This window comes from Rattus norvegicus, chromosome 19 (genome assembly GCF_021556685.1).
Source record: "Rattus norvegicus strain SHRSP/BbbUtx chromosome 19, alternate assembly SHRSP_T2T, whole genome shotgun sequence".
NCBI classification, from domain to species: Eukaryota; Metazoa; Chordata; class Mammalia; order Rodentia; family Muridae; genus Rattus; species Rattus norvegicus.
The window spans coordinates 22,930,869-22,939,638 of NC_141552.1; positions in this window are offsets into that span (position 1 = coordinate 22,930,869).

Sequence of the window (8,770 nt, forward strand, 5' to 3'; positions counted from 1 at the left end):
AATTCAGTGTGACTGTACATGCCGAACATGCTCAAAGCCCTGTGATCCACCCTAGCCCTCTGTGCTTTAGAGAAAGAAAATAAAGAACCACATTGCACTTGAAGTTTCTCCTCCAACAAAAGGAGAGCCTGCATAGGGCCTTTAAGTAACTCTAAGCCCCAGCTTCCCCACAACTCACTCCATCAATTCCATTATTGGTGTGTTTTCATTACTACTCACTTTCTTCTTTGTGTGCAAAGAATGTGCACCATGTCAGTAAAGTGTGTTTGTGTGTGTGTGTGTGTGTGTGTGTGTGTGTAGTCCCTAGTGAAAACTGTGGAGGTACATGCAGACTCATGCTACTGCTGTCCCATGGCACCTTGCAGGGAACACTGAAATGGTGGGCTACTTTACGACAGCCTAAACCAGGCTATGCATGGTTTTCAGTAAGATTTTGACGTCATCACCACTACAGAGAGCAGAAACAGCTCAGCAGTTACGTGTTGCTGTTAACAAGATGAGGCCAAACCTCATCCCATAGAATGTCAGGTACGATTTGATGGCAGGAAATTAATTCAGGGCTCAAATCAAATCAGTCAATTACAAATAAAGTGAAAAATACAAAGAGTCAAGAGAACCAAGTCCTGTGTGTTGGGTTTTTTGTTTGTTTTATTTTTTTTGGTTTCTTTTTTTGTATTTTTGTTGAGAAGATCCACCAGAGAGGCAACCCCTTCCTCAAACAAACTGCACACCAGAGACAATACCTAAATTGACACAATTAGAAATGAATGGGGGAATCTAACATGAGGCAATGAACAAATTCAACAACCATTAGGTCTTACCTCAGAGGCCTTTACTCCGGAAAACTGAAAATCTATTTGATATTGGTACTTTCTAGACAGATAACAATTACCAGCATAAACACAGATCTGGGAAGGTACATGGATAATTCTCAGAAGAAAATAGATACAGTCAGTATAGTTTGCCCCTCCCAAAATTAAAAAGCAAAATTTCTGGACCCTATGGCTTTAACGCAGAATGCTATCAGACTTTTAATGAAGACCTAATAACAATAGTGCTTCAATTATTCCACTATATTGAAAGAGAAGGAACAATGTCAAACTCCTTCTCTGAGGCCATAATCAACCTGGTGTCTCAACCACACAAGGAGCTCCCTACAGAGAGTGTAAGCAAGCCAGGGGGCCAGGGTGAGTGCTCATGGTGGGAGAGACTAGCAGAGGTGCTGTGGCCTTGGTGTGCACAGGCTTAGGGCTGGGGCAGGGTGCATGGTGAGTGTCTGTGGCCACTTGAGCTGGGTCCCAGTGGGTGCCCAGGGAGGTCACAGGCCAGTTGTGCATCTTCTACCTGTCTGCGGGGCTTCTGGCCCAGCCAAGCACAGCCTTCATCCTGGACATCCACAAGGACAATGAAATCAGGAAATGGGGGGATCCCCTGAGACTCTCTGGCTTCTTTCGCCCTGCACTTGCAGTTGCAGCCAGAGGAAAAGCAGCTGTGAGTTCCCCAACTCTTCCCAACCACTCAGGTCTCCATGCTTTCCCACTCCAGAGAGAAGGAGGGCAAGGCGAGCTCTGCTGCTGCCTGTTCCATGCACCCAAAGCCTAACTTTTGTCTGGAGGTCACTGCTTGCCCCTGACCCTGCCCCTGACCATGAACTTGCCCCTCCCCCTACTCCTGACCCTGCCCCTGACCATGAACTTGCCCCTCCCCCTACTCCTGACCCTGACCCTGCCCTAGGCACCTAGAGGAAGTGAGGAGAGCCTGAGGGACAGACCCCAGGTCAGGACCCCCAGAGGCTTGTGTCTCCCTTTTCCTAGAAGTGTTATCCTCAATTCTCCACACTGGGTTTCATTTGCAAGGAACTGGCAGTTGGAGGGCTTTGCTGAGCCTGGGGTAGTGGTGGGACTTATGATTGAGGGAAGTCTTTCAGGGAGATGGAGGCCTTTCACAAACTCTCTGAAATCAGGTACCCTCCCTGGTTTGAGAGCCCTGGGAAAGTTGGGAAGCCACTTTTCCCTGTCCTGTGTGACTTTCCCTGCAGGGTGGGCTCTCCTGCAGGAGTCACTTTCACAGGCTTCTTTAAAAGCACCTTTTCCTCAGATCCAGATCAGCTGTGAAAACAGGCTTCTCCATGTCAGGGTGAGAGCTCCCCCTCCCAGCTCAGAGCTACAACTCCTTAGGATCCTCCTGTCACAATGCTGGGTGGGTCCCATGGAGGAGTTAGAGCAAAGTGCCCCTTCTGAGAGTTGACTTCTGAGAAGAACAGACCAGAGAGAACAGAGTGCATCCCAGGGGAGAATAGAGGCCTGAATGATTTTAAATTGGAGAAAAACCCCATATCCACCATCTAACAACTTTAGGGTGTGTGCATGTGTGGACTTCAGAACCTTAAGGTCAGATTTTCTGATAACAGCTGCTAGGTGAAGCTGAATTCTACTGTGGCTGGGATTGTCCCAGGCAGGGAGGGGATCTGACTCTGCAGGCCTGGCCAGCTTCTTCATTCTCCTGAAACTAAGTGTTGGTCAGCTGTAAATCTGAAGTGAGAGTGGTGTTTGTCAACTCAAATGGATGACATTTCAAGTCTCACACATTATGTGAGAGAGACACATTTAGCCACGGGTGATTTGAACTTACTTCTGTAGAAGTGACTGGGAGCCAACAGAGGGAAAACATTCTTGCCTTTAGCATTCTGTCTGTATTAGAGACTACAGGGACTGGCTTCCTGGACAGACATGGCCAAGCAGACACACCGTGTAATGGGGAAAACCTGAGGTAAGAAATGTCCTGGGGACAGTGATTTCAGATTGTGCCTTTACCCAGGAATGTCTGTTGCCATTAAGGCAAGCGGACTTGTGCCTGCTAACTTGTCACTATGTCAGGGTGTCTCTGCTCTTACACCTGCATCAGGACCTTCTTAGATGAAGGCCTCTCTTTAAAAAAAAATGTATATAATGCAATGTTTCTCAAACTCTGGGCTATGACCACTCACAAAGAATGTATATCAGATACCTGGCATATTATGACTTATAAGAGTAGCAATATTAGTTATGAAGTAGTACTGAAATAATTTTATGGTGGGAGTCATCACAGTATTACAGGTGTGCAGCACTAGGAGTGTTGAGAACCACTGCCATAGAATCTGACAGATGGGAGCAGACCAGAAAATATTCCTCCATTCACATAACAATTAAAACCCTAAATGCACAGATCAAAGAAAGAATATTAAAAGGGGTAAGGCATAAATATGCAGTAACAAATGAATTCAGACCTATCTGAATTACACCAGACTTCTCTCTCTCTCTCTCTTTTTTTTTTTTTTATTAACTTGAGTATTTCTTATATACATTTCGAGTGTTATTCCCTTTCCCGGTTTCCGGGCAAACATCCCCCTCCCCTCTCCCCTTCTTTATGGGTGTTCCCCTCCCCATCCTCCCCCCCTTGCCGCCCTCCCCCCAACAATCTAGTTCACTGGGGGTTCAGTCTTAGCAGGACCCAGGGCTTCCCATTCCACTGGTGCTCTTTTTTTTTTTTTAATTTAGAGAATACTTTATTAGTTTTTGTAATCAAACCCACGTATATAAGACCTTACATATTTAATACAGTGTGTTACCCCTGTACAAATGGAAAAAACTTAAGTTCAACATTTCTAGACCAATATGGCTGTTAATTTCTGTACAGTGCCAACTCAACACAGTAAACGGGGATACGTTTTTCAAAAGTTGACAGCACAGGTAAAGTTTCAAAAAATTCAAATTATAAATCTGTATATTTATATTTATATTTATATTTATATAAACAGACCAATAATCCACTGGTGCTCTTACTAGGATATTCATTGCTACCTATGAGGTCAGAGTCCAGGGTCAGTCCATGTATAGTCTTTAGGTAGTGGCTTAGTCCCTGGAAGCTCTGGTTGCTTGGCATTGTTGTTCATAAGGGGTCTCGAGCCCCTTCAAGCTCTTCCAGTTCTTTCTCTGATTCCTTCAACGGGGGTCCTATTCTCAATTCAGTGGTTTGCTGCTGGCATCCGCCTCTGTGTTTGCTGTATTCTGGCTGTGTCTCTCGGAAGAGATCTACATCCGGCTCCTGTCAGCCTGCACTTCTTTGCTTCATCCATCTTGTCTAATTGGATGGCTGTATATGTATGGGCCACATGTGGGGCAGGCTCTGAATGGGTGTTCCTTCTGTCTCTGTTTTAATCTTTGCCTCTCTAGTCCCTGCCAAGGGTATTCTTGTTCCCCTTTTAAAGAAGGAGTGAAGCATTCACATTTTGATCATCCGTCTTGAGTTTCATTTGTTCTAGGCATCTAGGGTAATTCAAGCATTTGGGCTAATAGCCACTTATCAATGAGTGCATACCATGTGTGTTTTTCTGTGATTGGGTTACCTCACTCAGGATGATATTTTCCAGTTCCAAACATTTGCCTACGAATTTCATAAACTCGTTGTTTTTGATAGCTGAGTAATATTCCATTGTGTAGATGTACCACATTTTCTGTATCCATTCCTCTGTTGAAGGGCATCTGGGTTCTTTCCAGCTTCTGGCTATTATAAATAAGGCTGCTATGAACATAGTGGAGCATGTGTCTTTTTTATATGTTGGGGCATCTTTTGGGTATATGCCCAAGAGAGGTATAGCTGGATCCTCAGGTAGTTCAATGTCCAATTTTCTGAGGAACCTCCACACTGATTTCCAGAATGGTTGTAACAGTCTGCAATCCCACCAACAATGGAGGAGTGTTCCTCTTTCTCCGAATCCTCGCCAGCATCTGCTGTCACCTGAGTTTTTGATCTTAGCCATTCTCACTGGTGTGAGGTGAAATCTCAGGGTTGTTTTGATTTGCATTTCCCTTATGACTAAAGATGTTGAACATTTCTTTAGGTGTTTCTCAGCCATTCAGCATTCCTCAGCTGTGAATTCTTTGTTTATCTCTGAACCCCATTTTTAATAGGGTTATTTGTCTCCCTGCGGTCTAACTTCTTGAGTTCTGTGTATATTTTGGATATAAGGCCTCTATCTGTTGTAGGATTGGTAAAGATCTTTTCCCAATCTGTTGGTTGCCGTTTTTTCCTAACCACAGTGTCCTTTACCTTACAGAAGCTTTGCAGTTTTATGAGATCCCATTTGTCGATAATTGATCTTAGAGCATAAGCCATTGGTGTTTTGTTCAGGGAATTTTTTCCAGTGCCCATGTGTTCCAGATGCTTCCCTAGTTTTTCTTCTATTAGTTTCAGTGTATCTGGTTTGATGTGGAGGTCCTTGATCCACTTGGACTTAAGCTTTGTACAGGGTGATAAGCATGGATCGATCTGCATTCTTCTACATGTTGACCTCCAGTTGAACCACCACCATTTGCTAAAAATGCTATCTTTTTTCCATTTGATGGTTTTGGCTCCTTTGTCAAAAATCAAGTGCCCATAAGTGTGTGGGTTCATTTCTGGGTCTTCAATTCTGTTCCATTGGTCTATCTGTCTGTCTCTGTACCAATACCATGCAGTTTTTATCACTATTGCTCTGTAATACTGCTTGAGTTCAGGGATAGTGATTCCCCCTGAAGTCCTTTTATTGTTGAGGATAGTTTTAGTTATCCTGGGTTTTTTGCTATTCCAGATGAATTTGCAAATTGTTCTGTCTAACTCTTTGAAGAATTGGATTGGTATTTTGATGGGGATTGCATTGAATCTGTAGATCGCTTTTGGTAAAATGGCCATTTTTACTATATTAATCCTGCCAATCCATGTGCATGGGAGATCTTTCCATCTTCTGAGGATTTCTTCAATTTCTTTCTTCAGAGTCTTGAAGTTCTTATTGTACAAATCTTTTACTTGCTTGGTTAAAGTCACACCGAGGTACTTTATATTATTTGGGTCTATTATGAAGGGTGTCGTTTCCCTAATTTCTTTCTCGGCTTGTTTCTCTTTTGTGTAGAGGAAGGCTACTGATTTATTTGAGTTAATTTTATACCCAGCCACTTTGCTGAAGTTGTTTATCAGCATTAGTAGTTCTCTGGTGGAACTTTTGGGATCACATAAATATACTATCATATCATCTGCAAATAGTGATATTTTGACTTCTTCTTTTCCGATCTGTATCCCCTTGACCTCCTTTTGTTGTCTGATTGCTCTGGCTAGAACTTCAAGAACTATATTGAATAAGTAGGGAGAGAGTGGGAAGCCTTGTCTAGTCCCTGATTTTAGTGGGATTGCTTCAAGTTTCTCTCCATTTAGTTTAATGTTAGCAACTGGTTTGCTGTATATAGCTTTTACTATGTTTAGGTATGGGCCTTGAATTCCTATTCTTTCCAGGACTTTTATCATGAAGGGGTGTTGAATTTTGTCAAATGCTTTCTCAGCATCTAATGAAATGATCATGTGGTTTTGTTCTTTCAGTTTGTTTATATAATGGATCATGTTGATGGTTTTCCGTATATTAAACCATCCCTGCATGCCTGGGATGAAGCCTACTTGATCATGGTGGATGATTGTTTTGATGTGCTCTTGGATTCTGTTTGCCAGAATTTTATTGAGTATTTTAGCGTCGATATTCATAAGGGAAATTGGTCTGAAGTTCTCTTTCTTTGTTGGGTCTTTGTGTTGTTTAGGTAGAAGAGTAATTGTGGCTTCATAGAAGGAATTCGGTAGTGATCCATCTGTTTCAATTTTGTGGAATAGTTTGGATAATATTGGTACGAGGTCTTCTATGAAGGTCTGATAGAATTCTGCACTAAACCCGTCTGGACCTGGGCTCTTTTTGGTTGGGAGACCTTTAATGACTGGTTCTATTTCCTTAGGAGTTATGGGGTTGTTTAACTGGTTTTTCTGCTCCTGATTTAACTTAGGTACCTGGTATCTGTCTAGGAAATTGTCCATTTCCTGTAGATTTTCAAGTTTTGTTGAATATAGGCTTTTATAGTAAGCTCTGATGATTTTTTGAATTTCCTCTGAATCTGTAGTTATGTCTCCCTTTTCATTTCTGATTTTGTTAATTTGGACACACTCTCTGTGTCCTCTCGTTAGTCTGGCTAAGGGTTTATCTATCTTGTTGATTTTCTCAAAGAACCAACTTTTGGTTCTCTTGATTCTTTCCATGGTCCTTTTTGTTTCTACTTGATTGATTTCAGCCCTGAGTTTGATTATTTCCTGCCTTCTACTCCTCCTGGGTGTATTTGCTTCTTTTTGTTCTAGAGCTTTTAGGTGTGCTGTCAAGCTGCTGACATATGCTCTTTCCTGTTTCTTTCTGCAGGCACCCAGCGCTATGAGTTTTCCTCTTAGCACAGCTTTCATTGTGTCCCATAAGTTTGTGTATGTTGTACCTTCATTTTCATTAAATTCTAAGAAGTCTTTAATTTCTTTCTTTATTTCTTCCTTGACCAGGTTATCATTGAGTAGAGCATTGTTCAATTTCCACGTATATGTGGGCATTCTTCCCTTATTGTTATTGAAGACCAGTTTTAGGCCATGGTGGTCTGATAGCACACATGGGATTATTTCTATCTTTCTGTACCTGTTGAGGCCCATTTTTTGACCAACTATATGGTCAATTTTGGAGAAAGTACCATGAGGAGCTGAGAAGAAGGCATATCCTTTTGCTTTAGGATAGAATGTTCTATAAATATCAGTTAAGTCCATTTGGCTCATGACTTCTCTTAATCTGTCTACATCTCTGTTTAATTTCTGTTTCCATGATCTGTCCATTGATGAGAGTGGGGTGTTGAAATCTCCCACTATTATTGTGTGAGGTGCAATGTGTGTTTTGAGCTTTAGTAAGGTTTCTTTTACATATGTAGGTGCCCTTTTATTTGGGGCATAGATATTTAGGATTGAGAGTTCATCTTGATGGATTTTTCCTTTGATGAATATGAAGTGTCCTTCCTTATCTTTTTTGATGACTTTTAGTTGAAAATTGATTTTATTTGATATTAGAATGGCTACTCCAGCTTGCTTGTTCTGACCAATTGCTTGGAAAGTTGTTTTCCAGCCTTTCACTCTGAGGTAATGTCTGCCTTTGTCTCTGAGGTGTGTTTCCTGTAGGCAGCAGAATGCAGGGTCCTCGTTGCTTATCCAGTTTGTTAATCTATGTCTTTTTATTGGGGAGTTGAGGCCATTGATGTTGAGAGATATTAAGGAATAGTGCTTATTGCTTCCCGTTATATTCATATTTGGAAGTGGGGTTATGTTTGTGTGCTTTCATTCTCTTTGTTTTTTTGCCAAGATGATTAGTTTCTTGCTTCTTCTAGGGTACAGCTTGCCTCCTTATGTTGGGCTTTACCCTTTATTATCCTTTGTAGTGCTGGACTTGTAGAAAGATATTGTGTAAATTTGGTTTTGTCATGGAATATCTTGGTTTCTCCATCTATGTTAATTGAGAGTTTTGCAGGATACAGTAACCTGGGCTGGCATTTGTGTTCTCTTAGGGTCTGTATGACATCTGTCCAGGATCTTCTGGCCTTCATAGTTTCTGGCGATAAGTCTGGTGTGATTCTGATAGGTCTGCCTTTATATGTTACTTGACCTTTTTCCCTTACTGCTTTTAATATTCTTTCTTTATTTTGTGCGTTTGGTGTTTTGACAATTATGTGACGGGAGGTGTTTCTTTTCTGGTCCAATCTATTTGGAGTTCTGTAGGCTTCTTGTATGCCTATGGGTATCTCTTTTTTTAGGTTAGGGAAGTTTTCTTCTATGATTTTGTTGAAGATATTTACTGGTCCTTTGAGCTGGGAGTCTTCACTCTCTTCTATACCTATTATCCTTAGGTTTGATCTTCTCATTGAGT